The sequence below is a fragment of the Oncorhynchus kisutch genome, linkage group LG3 (assembly GCF_002021735.2).
Source record: "Oncorhynchus kisutch isolate 150728-3 linkage group LG3, Okis_V2, whole genome shotgun sequence".
Classification (NCBI taxonomy): domain Eukaryota; kingdom Metazoa; phylum Chordata; class Actinopteri; order Salmoniformes; family Salmonidae; genus Oncorhynchus; species Oncorhynchus kisutch.
Window position 1 is genome coordinate 29,582,129 of NC_034176.2, and position 20,048 is coordinate 29,602,176.

At 45.3% G+C, this 20,048-nt stretch overlaps 1 protein-coding gene across 2 annotated transcripts in view; it reads right to left on the minus strand.

The window, feature by feature from the left end:
• Positions 1–20,048, minus strand: part of LOC109879839 (tetratricopeptide repeat protein 28) — a 348,318-nt gene that overhangs the window by 233,995 nt on the left and 94,275 nt on the right. The gene's annotated exons all lie outside the window — the stretch shown is intronic.

The window sequence follows — 20,048 nt, forward strand, 5'->3', positions numbered from 1 at the left end:
TGGAGGCACAGAGGCATGGATATAAAGAGCAATGGATAAGGGTGTGAGAGAGAAAGAGAGAAGGAAGAGAGGAGGAGAGAGGAGAGGAGGAGAGAGGAGGAGAGAGGAGAGAGGAGAGAGGAGAGGAGGAGAGAGGAGGAGAGGAGAGAGGATGAGAGAGAAGGAGAGGAGGAGAGAGGAGAAGAGAGGAGGAGAGGGGAGAGGAGGAGAGAGGAGAGAGGAGGAGAGAGAAGGAGAGGAGGAGAGAGGAGAGGAGGTGAGAGGAGTAGATAGGAGGAGAGAGGAGAGAGGAGGAGAGAGGAGAGAGGAGGAGAGAGGAGGAGAGGAGGAGAGAGAAGGGATAGAGGAGGAGAGAGGAGGAGAGAGAAGGGATAGAGGAGGAGAGAGGAGAGAGGAGAGAGGAAGAGAGAGGAGGAGAGGAGGAGAGAGGATGAGAGGAGGAGAGATAAGGAGAGAGAAAGAGAGAAGGGAGAGAGGAGGAGAGAGAGGAGGAGAGAGGAGGAGAGAGGAGAGAAGGGAGAGAGGAGGAGAGGAGGAGAGAGGAGAGAGGAGGAGAGAAGGGAGAGAGGAGGAGAGAAGAGGGAGGATGAGAGAGAAGGAGAGGAGGAGAGAGGAGAAGAGAGGAGGAGAGAGGAGATGAGAAGAGCGGAGGAGAGAGAAGGAGAGGAGGAGAGAGGAGAGGAGGAGAGAGGAGTAGATAGGAGGAGAGAGGAGAGAGGAGAGAGGAGGAGAGGAGGAGAGAGGAGGAGAGGAGGAGAGAGAAGGGATAGAGGAGGAGAGAGGAGAGAGGAGGAGAGAGGAAGAGAGAGGAGGAGAGAGAAGGAGAGAGAAAGAGAGAAGGGAGAGAGGAGGAGAGAGAGGAGGAGAGAGGAGAGAAGGGAGAGAGGAGGAGAGGAGGAGAGAAGGGAGAGAGGAGGAGAGAGGAGCAGAGAGGAGAAGAGAGGAGGAGAGAGGAGAGGAGGAGAGAGGAGGAGAGAGAAGGAGAGGAGGAGAGAGAATGAGAGGAGGAGAGGAGGAGAGAGGAGTAGATAGGAGGAGAGAGGAGAGAGGAGAGAGGAGGAGAGAGGAGGAGGAGGAGAGAGAAGGGATAGAGGAGGAGAGAGGAGAGAGGAGGAGAGAGAAGGGATAGAGGAGGAGAGAGGAGAGAGGAGGAGAGAGGAAGAGAGAGGAGGAGAGGAGGAGAGAGAAGGAGAGAGAAAGAGAGAAGGGAGAGAGGAGGAGAGAGAGGAGGAGAGAGGAGAGAAGGGAGGAGAGGAGGAGAGAGAAGGAGAGAGAAAGAGAGAAGGGAGAGAGGAGAGAGAGGAGGAGAGAGGAGAGAAGGGAGAGAGGAGGAGAGAGGAGAGAGGATGAGAGAGAAGGAGAGGAGGAGAGAGGAGAAGAGAGGAGGAGAGAGGAGAGAGGAGGAGAGAGAAGGAGAGGAGGAGAGAGAAGGAGAGGAGGAGAGAGGAGTAGATAGGAGGAGAGAGGAGAGAGGAGGAGAGGAGGAGAGAGGAGAGAGGAGGAGAGGAGGAGAGAGAAGGATAGAGGAGGAGAGAGGAGAGTGGAGGATAGAGAAGGGATAGAGGAGGAGAGAGGAGAGAGGAGGAGAGAGGAAGAGAGAGGAGGAGAGGAGGAGAGAGAAGGAGAGAGAAAGAGAGAAGGGAGAGGGGAGGAGAGAGAGGAGGAGAGAGGAGGAGAGAGGGGAGAAGGGAGAGAGGAGGAGAAAGGAGAGGAGAGGAGGAGAGAGGAGGAGAGAAGGGAGAGAGGAGGAGAGAGAGAGGAGAGAGGAGGAGAGAGAAGGGAGAGAGGAGGAGAGGGAAAAGGACAGTGCTTTGCTTTGGCTGCCACCCTCAACAGGACACAATGACCATACTTTCCTTTCCCTCCATGGTGCGGACATGGGGGCGTGCATGTGTGTGTTCATGTGCACAGTTCCGCTCTTCACAAACAGATCCTGACAGCTCACAGCTGGAATGAAAGTACCATGTACCCACAATTCAGGAGTAATTCCCAGAACCAAGGCCGGATGGGCATCCACAGGAGATGACCGCTCTGGAAGGTCAACAGAAGGTTGTAGAACAACAGACTGACTCGTATATAGCCTAGAACAAGCCACAGTGGTTTAACTAGTAGACAGCACAAGCCACAGTGGTTCAACTAGTAGACAGCACAAGCCACAGTGGTTTAACTAGTTTATAGAACAAGCAAGATTGCAGTGTTTTCCGGCGGCTGGCTGTCAACTAAATAGCTGAGAACAGACTCATTGTCAGCAAGCTACTTTTTCCACTTGATTCATTTACTAGGCTTCTTTTCATTTAAAAGTTTAAATTCACTAGTCAGAAAAGTCTGTGTAGCCTTCTCCCGCTAGAATGAACAATATGCATCTTCTAGTGATCTATTGATACGACAGGCGCCTGTCAGTCACAAAGATGACAGGGACACAGTGCTGGTTTGTCAGTCTGCTGTCTGTCCTGCCTCTCTGTACTGGTGTTATTTTTGTGTGCTCTGGTTGGGTGCAGTCAAATTTATTTTCACAGAGGAGGGAGAGCATGATGCTTCTTCATCGTCTCCTGTGATTGAATTTGCACGTCCCATGTAATGTAAGTGGTAACGATGAGTTGAAATCCACTTAATTACTGTTTTGTGGCCCATTCATTTCTTTTGTTTTGCGTGTTTCATGGGCCTACTATAGCCAGCCATGGAGTCGGGGCACATAGGTTATTTACTATGCTTTGATTGACGACCAAACACTAAATTATGACTCATTTATAAAAGGTGTCGAACTGAATGAATAAAGTCAATATCCTATATCTCTTTGCTATTCATAAATCATACAACGTAGTTATATGTCTAATGATATCGCATCAGGAAAAGCAAACCAAAACTCTTGTTTTTATTTTCCCAGGATTCAAAGCCCATGTTGAATATTGAGAGTGGCTGCTAAAGTGACTTGTCAGTGTAGCCTAGTAATGTTTGTGATGGAACAGTTCTTTTAGGTGAACGGAACTGAATCGCATCGGTGAGAGAGACGTTCATTTGACTCCCTAATACTGGGAAGCTACTACTGCTTTTTGGCCATTATCTGCAGATAAATGAGGAAAACGTTCCATGAAGATGTTGCAGGAACAATAGGTAGTGGAGAGAGAATCTCATTCTTGTCCAAAATAAATTATAATTAAACAGCATGAAGGTTACAAAGGTTATGTCATGATATTTACCAGTGTTGTGTTTGACACCAAGACTGGAGCAAATCGAGTCTGAATCAAGACCAAGACCGGAGGAGGGGTGAGACCAAGTAAAGACCGAGACCGGAGGAGGGGTGAGACCAAGTAAAGACCGAGACCGGAGGAGGGGTAAGACCAAGTAAAGACCGAGACCGGAGGAGGGGTGAGACCAAGTAAAGACCGAGACCGGAGGAGGGGTGAGACCAAGTAAAGACCGAGACCGGAGGAGGGGTAAGACCAAGTAAAGACCGAGACCGGAGGAGGGGTGAGACCAAGTAAAGACCGAGACCGGAGGAGGGGTGAGACCAAGTAAAGACCGAGACCGGAGGAGGGGTGAGACCAAGTAAAGACCGAGACCGGAGAAGGGGTGAGACCAAGTAAAGACCGAGACCGGAGGAGGGGTGAGACCAAGTAAAGACCGAGACCGGAGGAGGGGTGAGACCAAGTAAAGACCGAGACCGGAGGAGGGGTGAGACCAAGTAAAGACAGAGACCGGGAGGAGGGGTGAGACCAAGTAAAGACCGAGACCGGAGGAGGGGTGAGACCAAATAAAGACCAAGACCGGAGGAGGGGTGAGACCAAGTAAAGACCGAGACCGGGAGGGGTGAGACCAAGTAAAGACCGAGACCGGGAGGAGGGGTGAGACCAAGTAAAGATCGAGACCGGAGGAGGGGTGAGACCAAGTAAAGACAGAGACCGGGAGGAGGGGTGAGACCAAGTAAAGACCGAGACCGGAGGAGGGGTGAGACCAAATAAAGACCAAGACCGGAGGAGGGGTGAGACCAAGTAAAGACCGAGACCGGGAGGGGTGAGACCAAGTAAAGACCGAGACCGGGAGGAGGGGTGAGACCAAGTAAAGACCGAGACCGGAGGAGGGGTGAGACCAAGTAAAGACCGAGACCGGAGGAGGGGTGAGACCAAGTAAAGACAGAGACCGGAGGAGGGGTGAGACCAAGTAAAGACTGAGACCGGGAGGAGGGGTGAGACCAAGTAAAGACCGAGACCGGAGGAGGGCGGAGACCAAATAAAGACCGAGACCGGAGGAGGGGTGAGACCAAGTAAAGACCGAGACCGGGAGGGGGACAAGGGGTGCGAGATTGAGAACAGAAAAATGTGAGTCCAATTCAAGACCATGATTATAATTTTGTCAAATCACCACCATAAGAGTTCAAAATGTCCAGTATTTCTGTGTTCATATTTCAGAACAACTTCAGAAAAGTGAAAAAATGCATACTGAGGGAAATTATTACTAACCCAAAACACAGTGGGGAACAACGGGTCTTCAACGTCTTCAGAGAGGGGCTAAGGATTTATAAAATAATTATTATCATAATAATAATCATGATATGATTATTTTCAATGATGTTGTGATTTATTCTCCTCATTTTGTTGGAAAGGACAGGGTTGACACTGAAAAGAAGAAAAACAATTCTTTGCTCGTCTCTTAGGAGATAAATCTAGCTAGCTAGGTCAGCCATCAGAAGATAGATAAAGGTATCTGCCATTCTACCATGACTTGATGGGTGGGACCGTTTTTACCGTTTTTACAAAAATGTATGGAAACTTCTGCCTTCTTGAAGGCTAACAGGTCACTGCGCAACAGCATGCAGTAAGTTTCCCATGGTCTAGCTCAGGGCTGCCCAACCCTCTTCCTGGAGATCTACTGTCCTGTATGTTTTCAGTCCAACCCTAATTTAGCATATCTGATTAAGCTAGTTAAGGTCTTGTTGAGCAGCTAATTAGTAGAATCAGGTGTGTTAAATTGGGGTTGGACTGAAAACCCACAGGACGGTAGATCTCCAGGAAGAGGGTTGGGTATCCCTGGTCTAGCTAGCTTTTGTTGTCAGCAGCTGGAGCAGGTGTTATCAAAGAGGCTGTTGTTGATAATTTGTTAGCTTCTTCCCCTTCAAGAATAGCTTTCAACAAGAAGTTAAGTCTCAAATGATCGTCATCTGGTGAGTGGAACGGTGTTTTTTTATTGTAGAATGCTTGCTGTTGTTAGCCATCTCTTTGAAAATAACTTGTGTGTGAAACATTGTTGCATTTAATGTGGAACTGACAGCCTTTTAGCAACAAAATCTGTTCATATACACCCCCAGGAAGAATACAGATACTTTTTAAAGCGACCACTTAGATATGGTCATTTTCAAGATTTTATAAATTCTTAGTGTTTGGGAACTATGTATACTAAGGCATTTGTGAAAATTCTATAGAAATATAGTGGGAAAGCGGCCGTGCGTTTGGACAATTAATAGACACTGCAGTAAATAAAACCTAATAAAAACATCTGTCTTGTCCCGGACCGGAGTCTACACATACTGGTGTGCTATAGACAATTAGATAGACCTTTAGATACAAACAAGCTGGTTGCAACACAGGCCTGCCATCACTCACTTTGAAAAGGACTGTGTGTTTACAGTCAGTTGCAACAGCGCAACTTAAATCATTAAAACTCATTCGCCAAAAGTCACAAAATACACCTGAATGGATTTCTGCAAATATGTAAACACCATATGAGTCCTCTGTAAAGTTCACAAATGTAAGTCTTATTGATCTAACAACCATGAAAAGGTAGGTTCTCTCTCCCTCAGTTATGCACATCAACAAGATCAATCACTAATGCTAGCCAGAGCAAGATTAGCTCAAATCTAATGAAGGAGCATTACTCGACTAGTTGGCCATGAAAATTGCACTGATAAACGATGGGGAATTGTAGCCTCCTTGTCCTTCTGCAGCTTGCCTGCCAATGCATGCTTGTCCCAACCAAGCACCCAAGCTAACTGGCTAAAGTTGGTTAGATTGCTAGCTAGCTACTTCCAGACACAAATGAGGGAACACCTCACTCCAACCATTTTACCCACCATGGCAGAGTTGGTTAGGCTGTTTACATGTTGTCTAGACCGTTCTCTGCTAACTATGACTTATTTTGACTACGTTTACTGACACCGGTCATATTCAGCAGGTGTTGCGCGTTTGAAATTCATCAACTGTTCTGCGCTCTGGCACACTACGATGAGAGTGCGCTGAAATCGGAGTAGATAACTGGATAACAGTCGTTGAAGTTCTTGCTAGCTAGCCAAATTACACCTGCATCTCTAGCTGTGTCTAGCCACCAAAAAACAATATGAGGGGGAAAAGATAGTCACTCACCCACTCCTCCAATGACATGACATCCTCCTAGCAGCTAGCTATCTAGCTAACATTATACTCAGTGTTTTAGATATGCTAGCCTATTAGCCACGTGATGACTGACTTGTGATCATTGACCTTGCTACTTTGATTGTATTGACATTCCCAGCCTTAGTTACATTTGTCTGTTTTTGTCCAGAATATGGAGTCATTGAAACTGAAACAGTGCATCTAGAATGGAGGCAGCAAATAACGTACCAGGCCAGCTGTGTTTTACAGCAACATATTTTTTGGGACTACCAAGAAATGTTTTGGTGAATTATATTAATCATGCTTTAAAATAATATTTAGTGCAATTGTACATCATATATTGTATTGAAAAGAAAGAACAAATTTAATTAATGTACAGGTGAGTTAAAGAGACTTTCCATCAAATCTCCTCATAGTGCGGATATTAATGATGCCCCCCCCCCCCCCCCCATATTTTATTTAAATAATTAAAATAGACATACCTTTTTTAAGTATTACTTACTAAAGAATTTCAAAATAAAACGGATGAAATGGACTTTAACACACTTGTGAAATCCTATGCCATAATCTTACCCCATGTGGGGAGGGGGCTTACCCCCGGGAACCTTTTCTTCAAACAACATTTCATGAAATAACAAAAAAAGTGTAAACTGTAGCCATTTATTTCCCTTTATAGTTTATTCACATAAGCATGACCTTCATCCACATACACTTTTTTTTCTCCAAACATAGCTTTTTTTGTGTCAGCCATTAGACATTGTTCTTAGGGGGGCTAGTTACCCCCTAGTACCCTATTAATTTGGCCTGGCAAAGGGTTTTATGCTCTGACTCAATGGAAGCTGATAATTATGAGATTTTTTACTCAGCTGGTCTTGGGAAGAAATGACGAGTATTCACTGTCCGAGACTGAGTCAAGACAAATGTATTCAACACCGAGACAAGACAGAGACACTCAATATGTGGTATTGACCGTTCTCGGGTACTACAAGACTGATATTTACAGTGCCCTCTAATTATTTTTCTTATTTTGGCTCGATACTGGAAAAGTTTGAATTTGATATCAAACATTGACTATGAGGTTAAAGTACAGACTGTAAGCTTTAATTATTTTCATCAATATCAGGTGAACAGTTTTGAAATTACAGCACTTTTTGTACATAGTCCCCCCCCCCCTATTGGTGCCCAGTTTCTCTGTCTGGAGTAGTACTATTGGTGCCCAGTTTCTCTGTCTGGAGTAGTACTATTGGTGCCCAGTTTCTCTGTCTGGAGTAGTACTATTGGTGCCCAGTTTCTCTGTCTGGAGTAGTACTATTGGGGCCCAGTTTCTCTGTCTGGAGTAGTACTATTGGGGCCCAGTTTCTCTGTCTGGAGTAGTACTATTGGGGCCCAGTTTCTCTGTCTGGAGTAGTACTATTGGGGCCCAGTTTCTCTGTCTGGAGTAGTACTATTGGGGCCCAGTTTCTCTGTCTGGAGTAGTACTATTGGGGCCCAGTTTCTCTGTCTGGAGTAGTACTATTGGGGCCCAGTTTCTCTGCCTGGAGTAGTACTATTGGGGCCCAGTTTCTCTGTCCTTACTCTACATTCTATTTCATGCCTCGTCCTCCTTTCTTTCAGCAATCATCCATCACCACAGAGCCCTCCCCTAAATGCCCTCCCACCCTCAACTCTGCAGCCAGGCAGACCTGACTGTTGCTAGTCTCCAGCACTGACAGACAGACACACTCCTCTTCTCTCCTCTGTGACTCATCACTTCATCATTTGTTATTCAGAAGACTTCCAAGACTGCCTCACGTTGAGACATATGGGGACAATACAGCAACACTAATGAACTATATGCTACAATACAATCAGTATGATGTAATGCCACTTGTCAAGAGATGTAATGAACATTCACGACAACCCGTAACTAATTGATTTGCAATATCATGACGCACGCAGCAGTGTTTAATCTGATGGTGGTGGCATATTTGCTAACTAAATTAAATCACTGTGACATACTCTTGAATCATCCTCATAAAGTGCAACTCAAAATGACAGTATTGAATCATCATCACAATAAACTATTACTCGCAGGCCCGAAATCAAGTTTAATGAATGCTTTATTTTTTACAAAACACTGAACATGTATCAATAAGAAATGTAAATAAATGACAAATCACAAACCCCATAGCTGGAGAGACAGCTATGTATTTAAGTTTCTAGTGTCCCTTGGCGCTTTTTCACTATACTTTCAGAGTGAGGCATAAACTTTGAGTTAGCCGAGGCCCTGGTGGACCTCCACACTGAAAAACAAGAGGTTTCAAACCGCACAATCAAAGAGCATCAGGGCTGCAGCTAACAGCTCAGGGCTCTCCCCTCTCCTCTCCTCTCCTCTCCCCTCCCTCCCTCCCTGAGTTGGAATCACAGTGGAGTGCCTCCATCTCCCTGTACACAGCCTCCCTCCCTGTTGTTTGATCTGGTTGGAGGCGAAGGGATGATGTAATGGTGGTGAAAGCTGATTTTGACACTTGAGGAGTTTCCACCCCTGTCCCAGCTTCATCTTCCCACAACCCACCACACCCCCCAAAGGGGTTGGCCACTCCTAGAACTCCCCCCAAAGGGAAACAACAGATGTGTCTATGCTCTGGGCATCAATCATCCACAATGTTTCATTGCATGACGTGACACACAGACTGACTGATACTGTGTACTGTAGAGAGATAAACAGAGAAATATAAAACACAAACATACAGAGACACATGCACTCATATACAGTACAAACATACAGTGCATTCGGAAATATTAAGACCCCTGGACTTTTTCCACTTTTCCACAGCCTTATACAGTACCAGTCAAAAGTTTGGACACACCTACTCATTCAAGGGTTTTTCTTTATTTGCACTATTTTCTACACTTTAGAATAATAGTGAAGACATCAAAACTATGAATTAACACATGGAATCACGTACTAAACAAAAAAGTGTTAAACAAATCTAAATATATTTTATATTTGAGATTCTTATATTCTTATATTTGTGTAACAACCCTTTGCCTTGATGACAACTTTGCACACTCTTGGCATTCTCTCAACCAGCTACATGAGGTAGTCACCTGGAATGCTTTTCCAACAGTCTTGAAGGAGATCCCACATATGCTGAGCACTTGTTTGCTGCTTTTCCTTCACTCTGCGGTCCAACTCATCCTAAACCATCTCAATTGGGTTGAGGTCGGGTGATTGTGGAGGCCATGTCATCTGATGCAGCACTCCCATCACTCTCCTTTGACTCATCAGACAAAAGGTCAGATTTCCACTCGTGTTTCTTGGCTCATGCAAGTTTCTTCTTATTATTGGTGGCCTTTAGTAGTTGTTTCACCCCACTCTGAGGTCTTGAGCGCTCTGGAGCAGGTTTTCATCAATGGTCTCTCTGTACTTTGCTCCGTTCATCTTTCCCTTGATCCTGACTAGTCTCACATTCGTGTCACTGGAAAAACATCCCCACAGTATGATGCTCCCACCACCATGCTTCACCGTAAGGATGGTACCAGGTTTCCTCCAAACTTCTTCCATTTAAGAAGGCCACTGTGTTCTTGGGGACCTTCAATCCTGCAGAAATATTTTGGTACCCTTCCTCAGATCTCTATATCTGAGCTCTATGGACAATTCCTTTGACCTCACGGCTTCATTTTTGTGTGTCTTTCCAAATCATGTCATGTACAATCAATTGAATTTACCACAGGTGGACTCCAATCAAGTTGTAGAAACATCTCAAGGATGATGAATGGGAACAGGATGCACCTGAGCTCAATTTCGAGTCTCATAGCAAAGGGTTTGTTTACGTATGTAAATAAGGTATTTCTGTTTTTGTCATTATGGGGTATTTTGTGTAGACTGAGGATATAAAATATTTTTAAAAAATAGAATAAGGCTTTAACAAAATCTGGAAAAAGGGGTCTGAATACTTTACAAATGCACTGTATACCACTTGTCACAGATGTGGAGGAAAAAAGGCTGTTGGTGCAGAACTTCCACTTCAGGTGTGGGACCTGTAATTAGTGACATCTCACTCAGAACTGGGTCTGATCACTCTCCAACTGCAATGGAAAAACTGGCAATTTTCCCTGCTAATAATAAGTCAGACCCATACAGTGCTGTATGAAGTGGTAGAATGAGAAATGAGTGTGGTATAAAGAGGAAATACGAGAACAAAACAAGATGTGCTTCCACATCAAAACTGTCATCCGAGCACATCGCCTCACATTTCACTTCTAAACTGACTTCTGACATTGGAATTCTGGCTGTAAATGTTTGCAGGTTCCTTCCATAGTTTTATGCCTTTAGTTCATCAGTGAAGCCAAAAGGAGCACCTCCAAGCATGGGAGTTATGGTTGCCTGGTGAGTCTGTGGGGAATGAGGATCCTCTGGGTGTGAGTATAAGATGGAGGTTTAAAAGTGTTCTCACGCACAAGAGGGAGAGAGAGAGAGATCTCTGAGTGCTCAGCCAGGACAGGGTGAATGTCCTCCAGCTGCTGCTGACTCCCTGAGACCTGATCACTGCATTCCTCTCTTCGCAGCCTGCCTGGCTGCTGCACAGGACATGTGACCACACTGCAAGATTACACAGATCAAAGCCAAGAAAGAACCACAAATCTTCACACAAGACAGGGAGAGTGAAAGAGGGGAAAAAGAGAGAGAGCGGGAGAGCGAGACAGAAAGAGAGAGAGTGTGTTGGTTGCATGAGCACATCTTTATGTATAGGCCTATGTGTATGCATAGTGGGGGGACACTGATATGATAGGCATGGCATTAAGACCATCAATTTGGTTTAGCAACAGTGGTGGGATGCAGCAGTGTTGGGGGGCACTTACCAAGCAGTCACACACATTTCTGTAGAAGGGATAATGTTCCATTGAGCTCTGCAGCCCTATCATTCCATCCAGATGTGTTCCATTGAGCTCTGCAGCCCTATCATTCCATCCAGATGTGTTCCTTTAAGCTCTGCAGCCCTATCATTCCATCCAGATGTGTTCCATTGAGCTCTGCAGCCCTATCAATCCATCCAGATGTGTTCCATTGAGCTCTGCAGCCCTATCATTCCATCCAGATGTGTTCCATTGAGCTCTGCAGCCCTATCAATCCATCCACATGTGTTCCATTGAGCTCTGCAGCCCTATCAATCCATCCACATGTGTTCCATTGAGCTCTGCAGCCCTATCAATCCATCCAGATGTGTTCCATTGAGCTCTGCAGCCCTATCATTCCATCCAGATGTGTTCCATTGAGCTCTGCAGCCCTATCATTCTATCCCGATGGTATTGAGAGCAGCTTTGACACTCCGGTAAAAGCTCTCCAGCTGCTTTGCCAACCCCAAATCGCCCTGACCTAAATCTGCTCCTCTCAGGCAGGGTAGAGAGCTAAGGAGAGTACCATTTAGACAGCTCCACATCATCCTCCTTCCTCCCACACCCAATGACCAAGGCCAAACACAGGAAACAGCGGTCCAGAGATGTTTTTATGAAACCAGCACCACCAGTCAGTGTGTGTCTTACTTACAAAGGTAGAAATAAAATCCCTCAAAACACAATACACACCCCGAATATCACAAATCATAAATGATAGATTTCTAGGAAAATGGATAGCAATCTATAATGATGCACCATACGATGCAGGCTGTCTGAATGCTATAAACGACCCAGTCAAGGAGAACGCATTGTGTACACTATCATAGTCCTTCCATCAGCTTACAAACCCAGGCCTGGCATGGAGCCTGGAGGAGAGGGAGTCAACAGATGCCATCCAAAACACAGCACCCTGCATCATGGAGCACCAGCGGGCAAGGCCCATATCAAATGCACAGCCATCTGAAGGAGGGAGCCCCTCACCAGGCTATAGTGGGTTCAAAACCATGGGGGTAGGCCACGCCCTACGCACACAGCCCTGCCCAGTTAGAGAAGATAGGTTACGTAAGTAATCTCTTTTAGTCACCTGTCCTGAGCCCCAGGAGGCACAGAGGATGTCCCACCTCCATCTCAGCAGCAGGAAGGGAGGACACGCCTGCCTCTGTTGCCCACGTCCCGTCCTATCTCAGCACAAAACAGGCAGGCTTCTCAGAGCATTAATAATCAACTACCAGGGAACTCCATAGCTAGTCTACAGCATGGTGTGGAGAGAAGGGGTTGTGTAAATGAATCCTGATGTTGTGAGGAGAAACACAGAGTTCAAAAGGTAAGGAGCTTCATTCACTATCTCTTTGTTTACTTTCATGTCCACATCTTTCATCACCACAGGCTATAGAGAGGGACAACGACAGATAGATGGATAGTTGGACTAATAGATGGATAGGCAGAGAGACAGACCGATGGAGAGATAAAGAGATGAGAAACATTGTGGATTGAAAAATGGTGAGACAGAGAAATAGTAACAGACAGAGTGAAATATTACAAGGATGTCTGGATGTATTTCCAAAGACAAATCATCAGTTAGCTTTTTTTAAAAGCTGACTGTGTAGGCTCTGGCACGTATCTTTACGTGTACTGTCATCTTTTCCATTCAAATGAATCTGTTCCAGCAATAGAAAATGATTGTGTGGTGCCAGCCTCAAAACATCCCCCTCAAAACGTAGACCGCTTTTGTTTAAAAGGGTGAAAACGTCATCTTGGCAAGCAAAAATCTTGTTAACACCCACCCCCACAGACTTGTGTATGACTATCAAATTGGAAATACTGATGAAAAGAACTCCTTCATTCAGCTGCTAGAATTGTGTGTGTGAAATAAGAAATGTGCAATCACCTCTTCAATAACAAGCTCAATATCCCCGATTACAGAGCGCTGACTACCTCTGTTCAACAGGAGCTAGCTGCCCATGAAAGTCTTCATCTGCAAGGCAGGGGAGATGAAGGACGAGCCGTAAGTTTGCAATGGCCCTGTGGGATGTTGCATCTCAGTGGGAAAGTAGAGCAGCGTTGGTGAAACTCCTGTATTGATGTGTTTGACAGTGACATCTGTGCTGCTATTGATCCGCTTATTGACTGCTAATGCTGCCCGCCCACTTTCTCTGGAGACCCACAAAGCACCGCTGGCAAAAAAAGATACTACATGCAATCACAGGCAAATAAACACTCATACACATGCAACCAAAAACCGAGCGACACATTGTAATAGCAGGCTACCAAGCAAGGAAGGCTATGAATTTGATGAACACGATCAAGGAAATTGCATGGAGGGCAAAGAGAAATGTTTTGAGTGCATCAGAGGACATTTGAGCAACAGTCACAGTAAGCGCCTCTCTACAGATGTCCCCTAACCCAAAACAACCGTGTCATCCCCGCCCCCACAGTCACCATTTTTACCCACCTTCTCCTTCTACAAAAGAGTCTCAGAGGAAGAAGGGCTGCGTTCAACAACAAATAGCTACTGGTCTGAGAGAAAGAGCGTGATTTGGCAAAAGTGAAATTAGCGCAGCAAAATAACACAATTTGAAGAACTGTGAAGTCGAGCCAGGGAGATCAAAATAGTAGAACAAGGAGAGGACAAAAATGTAAAAAAGAAGAGTGAGACATGGTAACAAATATGCTCCCTTACTGCATGCCTGACAGCACACAGTGCCTCCTGCTGGGCGTCAGAGAAAATACCCTACAGGACTGAGTCATATCAGCTCTCACAGTGACTCAGAGCCAGGGCCACACAGTACTGCTCACCACATCACTGAAGTCATACTGAAGTGCCACGTGTGAACTGGAGGTTGACCCATTGAAAAGCATTGTACAAAACACAAATATTCCCCTCTTTCTCTCCTTCTGTCCATTTATCTCTTCCTCACATCTCACCAGCGTTTTCACACTTTGTTGTTGGTGTGCTCACTTCTCACACAAGCCTTTAGAGTTGGAAACCGGAGCTCGCTAAATGACGCGACACACCCTAACTGAACCTGAAAACACATCACGTTACAGATAAGAGGAACTACTGCATTACCATAGCAACTGTCAGCCATGCACCCGGAGGGCTGGGGGACCGCAGTAGAAGAAAGGAAAGAATGGAGAGAATGAAATGGAGTAGAGAGAACGAAGTGGGCAAAGGATGGAGAGAGATGAGAGTGAGAAATGGAGGGATGAACAGACTGAAGAGAGTGCGAGAAGGAGTAAGTGATGGTTAGATGCAGGGTGCAATTAAGCTATGTAACAGGTTTTTACCAGGTGAGTAAAGCGGAGGGGAACAGCTATGGAGCCCTAATGTGTTGCAGGCAGGCGTGTGTCTCAGTAGGACTGTGAACAGGACAGAGCTAATACCAGTCCAGGTCTGCCTCTATCTACGCTACAGTATGGTGTCCCATTGAACCGCTCCACTACACTACAGTATGGTGTCCCATTGAACCGCTCCACTACGCTACAGTATGGTGTCCCATTGAACCGCTCCACTACGCTACAGTATGGTGTCCCATTGAACCGTTCCACTACACTACAGTATGGTGTTCCATTGAACCGCTCCACTACGCTACAGTATGGTGTCCCATTGAACCGCTCCACTATGCTACAGTATGGTGTCCCATTGAACCGCTCCACTACGCTACAGTATGGTGTTCCATTGAACCGCTCCACTACGCTACAGTATGGTGTTCCATTGAACCGCTCCACTACGCTACAGTATGGTGTCCCATTGAACCGCTCCACTACGCTACAGTATGGTGTCCCATTGAACCGCTACAGTATGGTGTCCCATTGAACCGCTCCACTACGCTACAGTATGGTGTCCCATTGAACCGCTCCACTACGCTACAGTATGGTGTCCCATTGAACCGTTCCACTACACTACAGTATGGTGTTCCATTGAACCGCTACAGTATGGTGTCCCATTGAACCGCTCCACTATGCTACAGTATGGTGTCCCATTGAACCGCTCCACTATGCTACAGTATGGTGTTCCATTGAACCGCTCCACTACGCTACAGTATGGTGTCCCATTGAACCGCTCCACTACGCTACAGTATGGTGTCCCATTGAACCGCTACAGTATGGTGTCCCATTGAACCGCTCCACTACGCTACAGTATGGTGTCCCATTGAACCGCTCCACTACGCTAAAGTATGGTGTCCCATTGAACCGCTACAGTATTGTGTCCCATTGAACCGCTCCACTACGCTACAGTATGGTGTCCCATTGAACCGCTCCACTACGCTACAGTATGGTGTCCCATTGAACCGCTCCACTACGCTAAAGTATGGTGTCCCATTGAACCGCTACAGTATTGTGTCCCATTGAACCGCTCCACTACGCTACAGTATGGTGTCCCATTGAACCGCTCCACTACGCTACAGTATGGTGTCCCATTGAACCGCTCCACTACGCTACAGTATGGTGTCCCATTGAACCGCTCCACTACGCTACAGTATGGTGTCCCATTGAACCGCTCCACTATGCTACAGTATGGTGTCCCATTGAACCGCTCCACTATGCTACAGTATGGTGTCCCATTGAACCGCTCCACTACGCTACAGTATGGTGTTCCATTGAACCGCTCCACTACGCTACAGTATGGTGTCCCATTGAACCGCTACAGTATGGTGTCCCATTGAACCGCTACAGTATGGTGTCCCATTGAACCGCTCCACTACGCTACAGTATGGTGTCCCATTGAACCGCTACAGTATGGTGTCCCATTGAACCGCTCCACTACGCTACAGTATGGTGTTCCATTGAACCGCTCCACTACGCTACAGTATGGTGTTCCATTGAACCGCTCCACTACGCTACAGTATGGTGTCCCATTGAACCGCTCCACTACGCTATAGTATGGTGTCCCATTGAACCGCTCCACTATGCTACAGTATGGTGTCCCATTTAAATGCTCCACTACGTTATTCCCTCCTGACACGGTCTGCTTTAGCCACTAAAACCACTGCAGTTCTTTCCCTGGCTCCTGATAAGTGACATGATTAATTGCCGTACTAAACGCTGATGACCTCTCTCACAAGACGTCAGAGACCAGGACTTATATTAAGCAAATGTCCAGAAGAGAGAGTAGATACTAGTTTTTATGAATGATTGACGTAATCGGAGCTCCTGTTGTGAATGTGACCGGGAGGGTGGTTAAGAGAGTGTACTGAGCCATGATGATACATAGCATTCTGCACTCTGCCCATGAAGAACCACACAACGCCTCTGAAATCCGCACCTTCCAGTGGCAGCTGGAGGCAGGCCAGGGGAGAGTATGGAGGAGAGGGGGCTGCCGTGGATCAGCTAAATGTGAGCATCTGGAGCAGCGGGCTGGTCTCTGCCGGCTACAGCCCTCCGGCTCAGAGTGGCAGTGCCAACGCAGCCGTAGACACCGCCCGCCAACGCCATGTTTATTTTTACACCAGCTGGTGACCAAACAGGAACCGGCTGAGGCGGCCAAGACATTGACAGACCAAACAATATGTGGAAAAGGGGAGGAGGGAGAGAGGGTGGGAAGAGGGAGAAATAGAGGGCCGAACATGGAGCCCTGGGAGCAGGTGGACCTCCTCCCTGCTCTCAGGTCACTATGTCAGAACAATGGGAAGGAGGACGATGGAAGGAACTAAAACCTGAGGTTCAGACGGTTAGTGAAAAACAGACCTTTTATATAGAGTGTTATGAAGCACATTTATTACATCTATATGTAATCCCCCCCTTCAATATCACTTTTAGTGCAATTATCACTTCTCATCCATTAACCAATCCCAAATAAGTGTTTAGAACATGATTAACTGTGAAGGGTAGTTATCTATAATAACTGGAGAACATAAAACATTTCCGCTATATCTTTGATCAAAATCATTAGCTAGGTTTCCATCCCATTGGTGAAATATTTGCACGTGAATATTTGATAATATGCATAAATAATATGTGCATTTTCCATCAAATTGACTTGTTGTGGATAAAAGGCTGTACGTGATGACGTGGTGCACATAAGCAGAACTTTCGCAGTTAAATGTCCATGTACTGAATAAAAAATACAAGTTAAATAGGTTTCCATTGCATTTTCAATTCTACTGATGGTTTTGTCACAAACAAATGGTGTTATATAGTGAATGTGCACTCTAGCCAACAATTTGCAGATACAGTGTGGATATAGCCTACATGGACAGATTATTATAGACAAGAGTGAGATTATTTTTATTTGTCAAACTGCAGCCAAGCACTGATCATCATGTCACCAGAATAAGACCCTCGATATTTATTGGAAAGGAGCATCAAGCTCATCACCGTGCACTTTCACCACCCTGTGAAGTTCATCATAATGTATTTCATCTGTAGCCTAATAAAACTGCATGGTTTCCCAAGTCATAGTGGGAAGACCACACAACATATCATTGCGTGACTCCAAGTTTACTTCGATATATGATGGTTATTACATAAATATTTGCGCATAAAAGCGATTCAACTACCATTTCTCGCATAATTAATGTTACTGACACAAAAAGATCCCACCTTGTCTAGCGTATGTCTAGCAAACGTACTATATCCATCAGGCCTGTCATGAAATGTTTTATCTGACATGTACTTTACTCTGGTACCTAAAACTAAGGCACGACCACAAAGGGGATAGAACATTTATACTCCTGACTGCATGAAAAAGGATGCAAACCAACAGCCTTTAAAGCAGATAACATGACAGACGGATGGATAATGGGAGAGATGGCAGTCATGGGTGTGTGTGTGTCTTACCCCCCCATCGACAGTTTCTGGGGATAAGACAAATGTGAGACGCATGCAAATGAGTCTGGATGCCTACTTCTGGTTGTTCCAGCATCTCACACTCACACCGCAAAAGGCTTTAATATGTTTACTGTGCTGATAATGAATTTCATATGAAATCAAAATGCATTACTGTGAAATGCATTATTGGCACAGTAATGAAATTCAATTAAGGATATGAATGGCATTTATGAAAGTGGGGAGAAAATGCTCTCCCATCCTTTCATGAGAATTTTATGGGAAACTGTGTTGACCTCAGAGTATACAAATAATTCCATTATCTCTTTAATGCAATTCAGAAAGCATAGTTTGGCAACATTTTATTTTAATACCCAAGATCCCTGGACAAAATAATGCATTATTGAAGTTAAATAAGTAATGTATGTGTTGGATACATTATTCAAATTATAGCTATAAGAAATCTAATACACTATGTAATGTTAATAAGAGCACTTGTTAATACAATTACAGCACGATATATCACATTCTAATTTAGGATTCAGATTAGCTCAGTTACTCTGAGGATTTGTGTAGGCTACATTCAGTATAGAAGGATTCAATTGTCCATGCTTGGCGTGTGGTCTACTTTTGAGGATGAGTGCTGTATACTAACGTGCTCCAGAGAGAGAAAGTGTGTGTGTGTGTGTGCATGTGGTAGTAGGTTACCTAGCAGTTAAGAGCGTTGGGCCAGTAACCAAAAGGTTGCTGGTTCGAATCCCCGAGCTTGCTAGGTGAAAATTATGCCAGTGTACCCTTAAGCAAGGCACTTAACCCTAATTGCTCCTGTAAGTCGCACTGGATAAGAGAGTCTGCTAAATGACTCAAATGTAAAATGTAGTAGGATTGTGTCTGTGTACACTAGCTGATGGAAGTGGGTGCAACATAGGAGCAGAGTTTGCTCAAGCTGTCAAGGATAAGATGGGATCCACTCCAAGGACAGGACATCTGTACATCTGTCAAAATAAAAACCTGCCTATGCTGCCAAGTGTATACTCTAATGCAGATGAGCACCTCCGTACAAGCATACATACAGACACACACTTCAGCGCAGAGGCTTACATATACATTACCATTCAAAGGTTTGGACACACCTACTCATTCAAGGGTTTTTCTTTATTTCTACATTGTAGAATTATAGTGAAGACATCACAACTATGAAGTAACACATATAGAATCATGTAGTAACCAAAAAAGTGTTAAACAAATTCTTCAAAATAGCCACCCGTTGCCTTGATGACAGCTTTGCACACTATTCCAACAGTCTTGAAGGAGTTCCCACATTTGCTCAGCACTTGTTGGCTGCTTTTCCTTCACTCTGCGGTCCAACTCATCCCAAACCATCTCAATTGGGTTGAGGTCGGGGGATTGTGGAGGACAGGTCATCTGATGCAGCACTCCATAACTCTCCTTATTGGTCAAATAGACCTTTGTCATGACGTTGGCCTGGGGGCAGGTTTATGACAGTCATAAATACCTCTTTCCCCTTTTTTCCTCTCTCTACCCTACTGATGTTACATTTGCAAAACCCTTGGTTAACATAGAGATTCTGGGAACATCAGAAGGTGGGGGGGAAATGAACTATATTCTGGATGTCAGTTCGGTTGCTATCTGAGACATTCTCATCAATGATAAGATGACAAACTCTACAGTGGAAAGTCTGCACATCAGAGTTATCGGATTCACGTGGAATTGTTGTTCAATTTAAATGTTTGAATATGAAATTATTCGTGATGGGATGAAATGTGATTTTAGCTTCTAAAATGTGAGATTTGGGTTTTCATAAGATAGGGCTCTGCTCAATCAGTGGCCCGCCCCTGTGAAGGGACAAGGGCTATAAAACTTTTCAAACACGCCCTCCTCTCCCTTCCTATATAAAGCCTTGATGACAATATAACCTCCTGTTCCGAGGATGTGAGGACGCCAGTCCGATGTCAGAATGGTTCAGATAATAACTACAGAACGAAGCCAACATCAGCGTGAGCTTTGTTTGCGAATGGT